This window comes from Clytia hemisphaerica, unplaced genomic scaffold, assembly GCF_902728285.1.
Source record: "Clytia hemisphaerica strain Z4C2 unplaced genomic scaffold, Clytia hemisphaerica genome assembly, whole genome shotgun sequence".
NCBI classification, from domain to species: domain Eukaryota; kingdom Metazoa; phylum Cnidaria; class Hydrozoa; order Leptothecata; family Clytiidae; genus Clytia; species Clytia hemisphaerica.
This window is the reverse complement of record NW_027103839.1, coordinates 784,843-791,037: the sequence shown is the minus strand read 5'-3', so window position 1 is coordinate 791,037 and position 6,195 is coordinate 784,843. Positions and strand designations below refer to the sequence as shown.

The 6,195-nt window shown below is 34.4% G+C and overlaps 1 long non-coding RNA gene across 1 annotated transcript; it reads right to left on the bottom strand.

The window, feature by feature from the left end:
• Positions 1-1,028: 1,028 nt before the first annotated feature.
• LOC136807381 (uncharacterized) lies at positions 1,029-2,317 on the bottom strand. The gene is made up of 2 exons (XR_010846671.1): positions 2,205-2,317; positions 1,029-1,984 (listed from the first exon to the last, which is right to left on the bottom strand). It is a non-coding gene; the product is annotated as an uncharacterized lncRNA (long non-coding RNA).
• Between the last annotated feature and the right edge of the window lie 3,878 nt (positions 2,318-6,195).

Here is a 6,195-nt window from a genome sequence, read left to right as displayed (position 1 = left end):
TTGTTTGTGGATTGACATCTATGTGATGTGCAAAAAAATAATCTGGTCTGAACAAAAGTCAAATCCAAAAACAAATCCAGGAAGTATGAAAACGAAAGTTGTAAGTAAGTGTGTGGCCCGGGAGGAATCAGGCCAAAAAGTTTTTCTTTTTTAATTTTTTTTTCAGACGGTGGACTTTTGGTGTAAGCATGCACGGAATCAGGCTCTCCCAAAAAAAACTTTTTTCTAAAAACAGTTTTTTCTGAAGTGAACTTAATTTTTTCTCTAAATTGATATTTTTTCTAAATTTAATTTTTCTTACTAAAATTAAATATTTTTTTTCTAAAATTAAATATTTTTTTCTCGATGGCACTTCTCGGCTTTCATAATAAAGATAGTATCTTGTGAAAAAGATAGTATTGTTTCAATTAAGATAATGTTTTTTTTGGGAAAATAGTGTCGCGAACTGAAAGATAGTGTCGCGAACTGAAAGATAGTGTCGCGAACTGAAAGATAGTGTCGCGAAATGAAAGATAGTGCCGCCAAATGAAAGATAGTGCCGCCAAATGAAAGATAGTGCCGCGAAATGAAAGATAGTGTCGCGAAATGAAAGATAGTATTTATTTCCGCTTTGGCGCGCCATAGATGCAATGCAACATGCACCATCCCACAAACCTTAAACGCTTTCTTGTATTTTCAACACATTTTCTTTCAACCAATTAAAGTAAAATCTCAATTTTGTCCCTGGGACGGACAAAATCAGCGTGTCTTTTGGGTATTTCCCTCACTTTTTGTCCCATGAAACAAAAAGAAACCATGGGACACGCACTTTTTTCTTGTGTTGGTGGGATAGAACATGTTGCATTGCACCAACGCGAAAATAATTTCTCTTGTCCCAAAGCCTTTAATAGGGCCTATAACTAGCCATAGCTTTCACTAACTGCCACCCGCTAATTAATACAAATGCTTGTAAAACTAATTAATGCTAATTAAGGCTTTTTAATGCTTTATAGCAAAAGTTTGGAAATGATTTGGAATAGGTAGAATGATTCTTCTCAGCATTTTCTTTGAGATATCAATGAATAAGCTAACATAAATGAAACATTTTTTTTCTAAAAATATGAATTACTTTTTACAAAGAATAAAATACGAATCTTAAAACATTCATTAGGAAAAGTGTCCAGGTAGAATCAATTACAGACAGTTACAGATTTGTTTTTTGTTTTTGTGTTTTTGTGTATACTAAACCAGACAAAAGACATGCAACTATATTTATTTCAACCAATTTGAAATAGGTATAAATGAAACATAGTAGAACCAAACAGCATAAGAAATGCTATGAGCCAGAAACATAACAAGCAGGAACCAAAAATTGACAGGTAACAACGTACCGTGAAATTGGGTAACTTGCATCAGTGGAGGCTAACATGCATATCCCTCGAATGAATGACCTGGCTGGTCATTAAAATACAACTACGCAGCTCTGCTCGCAGCTCTACTCTACCATTTTTGTTTTGATTTAACTTTGTATTTTAATGACCAGCCAGGTCATTCATTTGAGGGCTATGCAAGTTAGCCTCCAATGATGCAAGTTACCCAATCTCACGGTACTTAGGAGTTTTTCCAACTGTTTAACAAAGGATATCGTGATCCAAAATTGTTTACAATAAATGGATTTACCAGTAATCTAGAAGCTGTAACAGCGTTGTGTAAAGGATGGAAGATGATAGGACGTAACGTGGTAATAGTATTAGTAACGAGGCAATATTGATGAGCAGGAAGCAGGTATTAACAGGAAATAGCGTACATTCAGGACTTTTTCCAACGGCATGATAAGGGATCTCACGGACAAAATTGTTTACATTAAAAAGATATGCCAGTTATCTTGCTGTTGTAACAGCAACATCGCGTAGAAGGATGGAAAATCATGACGTAACGTGGTAATAGTAGCAGTAACGAGGTAATATTGCGTTGTCAAGGTAAACGAATCCTCATTCATAAAAAGCTTAAAGGGAAAATAAGAAACATGAAATTAGATGATATGGTGAGTGTACTGAAATTTCCTCAAAAATAGTTCACCAAAAGTTTCTTTCAATCTTTGATAATAATTTCCCAAATAGTGCCTGGTAAGTATCAACAAGAACACAGACCTGTGTTAAACATAAAAGATTAAAAAAACCAAGTCTTATATAAAAGTACAGAAAGAAAAAAATATTTATACTTACTGTCGAGAAGTATACCATAACACAGGATTTTTAAGCATTCTTGTTGAGAGTAGAGTATGTTGAATGACGATTGTCGAATAAATTTAGTTACAGTGGAATTTCGTTGCCAATTCAACCACAACCACAATATAATAATCACTTTTGTCCATATTCAATCATTGTTCTACTATTATCATTTTAATCATTGTTCATTATTATTGCTATTGGGGACAAACTGTTTGGATCGAAAAATGAATCAATCTCCTGAATGTCTAATACAGGAGACAGATTGTAATTTGACTGTCAGCAAATTCACTGATTGGTATATGTATACATCTTGTTTAATCCGAAAGTCAAAAGTAAATGCATACAAAAATTTTGACTGCAGGAAGAGAGAGCTTGAATTTAAAAAAAACTTCCAGAAACTTCTCCATTCCATTTCCTGCATGTTGACCAATCGGGCAAAATTCTACAAGCGGAATAGAATCTACTGTCGAAAGCTGAGTAAAATGCCCGCGGCGCCTGCTATTATAAAGAAAAAGTTTTTAGGCTAGCAACTGCCGTCCCTGAAAAAAAACCGAACATTTACGGAAGAGACTAACTACGGGTAGGCTTGCGCGACAAAACAAAACAAAACAAAAAACGCAAAAATTCGAGATTCCAGTCCAATATCTATGCGTGAAACTATAAGTGCCTCCTCGTCGCTGCGCTCCTGCGGGGGCAATAAGATTTCTCGAATCGATAAAATAAGTCGCATTCTATCCACCAAAATTTCGTCCGTCTGTGTTACGAGCTTTTCTCGGGATTGGCTCATTAGTTTTTTTCTGATTTTTGGCACAAAGATGCAAAGTAGCAATGTCCAAAAGGTGACAGAGCCCGAGACCTAACTGAAGTTCGATTTTTTAGTAAGAATTTTTTTTCCTCCAAAAATACCGGAACTCGCTGATTTTGCAGATTTTTCATACCAAGGGAACTTATTTTGGCGGATTTGGCGAATTTAGACGAAATTCGCCAAAATTAAATTAAATATTTTGCTCCCTCACCAAAATAAGTTCCCGCCAAAATTAAAAAATTTAGGATATTTGCTGCCCGCCAAAATAAGTTCCCTTAAGGTAGATTATCCTTATTATATTACATTAGCTTGTCTTTTCACACAAAAACATTATTGATAACAATACCCACGATCAAGCATGATTCGATTGTCAATAAAACTGATTTTTACCGGGAAAATAGTTTTTAACACCCCCTTCTCACAGATCCAACGGAAAATTTGTCGAAAATATCGTCCCCGGTAGAAAATTATCCTCCAATTTATCCCCCCATTGAAAACAATCAAATAAACCAATCCTCATTGCAAAATACTAGTACATAGCTTACACTAACATGCCACCGCAGCAATATAATATTTAAAGAATTCTATAATAAATTGTATAATCATAACAATGTCAATTGCAAGATTATAAGAAATGCATGGGGACAAAAAAATAGTAAGTAACTACACGGTTAAACGAAGAAATAAAAGATTTTCTTTTTTCCTGAAAATAATAACAATAACACTCCATCTAAATAAATAAAAACGATGGCCTAGTTATAATTAAGGTTTCGACGAAGACATGAAAAAATCTAATTAAAAAGAAATGACTCTTATGTTTTGCAAGCTAAAGTTTATTCCACTTAAATTGACATTCATTTTTGCTATCATGTGGAAACCATATCAGAGTAATTAGACTACTCGAGTACCTAATAAACTACAGTAGCGATAACGTACAGGGTCGAAAATGGAGGCATGCAACCTAATTGAAGGATCTTTTTATGAGGTTAGGGGTAAATATTGGTATTTGCTTTTTTGACGAGTAGAACAAACCTCAAAAGTCAAAGATGGATATTTTCATAGAGAAACAAAGTAGGCACTTGAAATTGAGGAAAATTTTTGTTAAAATTAATAACCGACATGTACGTTTATTAGATACCCGAGAGTATCTTCCTGAGAGTGTTTGTACATGGTAGCAAAACAAACTTCCAATTTACATGGAATAAGTTTAATGTAAGACGGTTCAAGAAACGAGCTTGTCGGACAGGTGACGAGATAAAGCGTTTAATGCTTTTAAAGATTGAAACATAAAAATAATCAGAATATTTTAATTGATTTGATTTGATTGATTTAATATGATTGATGATTGATTGATTCTCTATTGCTACTTGCCTAATAACAATAGTCAAGAGGATATGCGGATAAAATTTATCAAAAAGTTCTGCGCCATCTTAAATAGGGCGAAATAGAAACCAATCCTAGCTAAGGCCCGGACTTCCACTCGCCTACGTTTGATTGTACTCTCAAGCAAAATCTTTTATGTTGTTGGTCAAAAGAAAAATAAAGAATGCCATTGTGGTCATTCAGACGTACAGTCGAGAAAAGTTGAAATACGCCTTTTTTTAAAGTGCATAGTATTTTTCATGATGCAATCTTTTCTCCAAACTAAAAGCTGATTGAATCCATTAAGATGATCGCAGCGCAGACAATGAAGAGACGTGCCTTCAGGAAGCTAGACTTTTTGAGTTATACTATATACTTCACTTTATGGTGTTTCTGTATGACTGGTCTGTGTTGCCTAGTCTAACCCCGTTAAATCCTTGGGAAGGCCCCCTAACTGGAGCCGAATTGGAGCTATTTCACCAAAACTTGGGCGCAAGTATTACTAGGCATCACAACTGAAAGTTGAATGTATGCGCCTATACAAACTTTTTTTCAGGTTTTCCAAATAGATTTACCACACTGAACAAACAGTGAAAACACTCTAAGTGAGGTAAATCTATTTTAAGACCAAAAAAAAAGTTGTTACATCGATTCACTTCATTTGGTTCATATGCTATTTTTTTTGTACTTGACGGTATCTTGTTTTACCGTTCTGTATGACTGTCGTGTGGCCTCCTAACCACCGTTAATGCCTTCGGGAAGGTCCCTCCTAACTTGGAAAGCCAGAATTGGAGCTATTTCACCAAACTACTGGAGCGCAAGTTATTACGTAGGCTATCACAACTGAAAAAGTTGAATGTATGCGCCTATACAAACTTTTTTCAGGTTTTCCAAATAGATTTACCACACTGAACAAAGTTAAAACACTCTAGTGAGGTAAATCTTTTGAAGACAAAAAAAAGTTTGTTTACATCGATTCACATTCAATTTTGGATTCATTGCTACATTCTACTTTTTGTTTGCCGTATCTGTTTTACCAAGTTAAGAAAGATATTCCGAGTTACGACATATAATGGTCTTTAAAGCTTAAGAAGCTCTATAAACAATAAAGTAGTTATTAATAAAATAACAGACAAGATAAATTACAGTTTGATAAGTTTGAACAAAATACACCAAAATGTACATTTGAAAACTTGAGCAAATTTCTTTAAAGATTCCCGAAAAAGAATTGAATCATTGCTGAAAGAACTTTGACTAAATTACAGGTATTTATCGTTTTAAAGACAGAAACAAAATTAGACATACAAACACTTTTTACATTCAATGAATCGAATCAGCTCATCATCATAACCAGTCTGCCATTTGTTTGTTTTGATTTGCAAAAGTAATATTGTAATCCTTGTTATGGTGTAATTATATACTTTTTCTATAATTTGCATTTATAACACTCGCTTCAGCTTTTCAATCCTAAATCAAAACTAATGAAATGCAATATATAATAATGGTAATAGCATATAACGTAATATGAAAATGTGATAACATTTACCGCTGTATAATTTACCGCCATATTTCTGCGGAACACTTAATTGGCCGGAACATACAATACGAACAAACGCGCGCGCAAAAATTCGAGATTCCTGTCCAATATCCTTGCGTGAAGCTATGAAGGCCTCCTCACTCGCTACGCTCGTTGCGGGGGCAATTATGCTACTTTTTCCATCCCCACTGAATTTTCTGACTTTTAAACAAAAGAATTGAAACCCCCAGCCATAGAAAATATGGGAATATCAATCCCCATCGAGTTTCAGTCCGTTATTT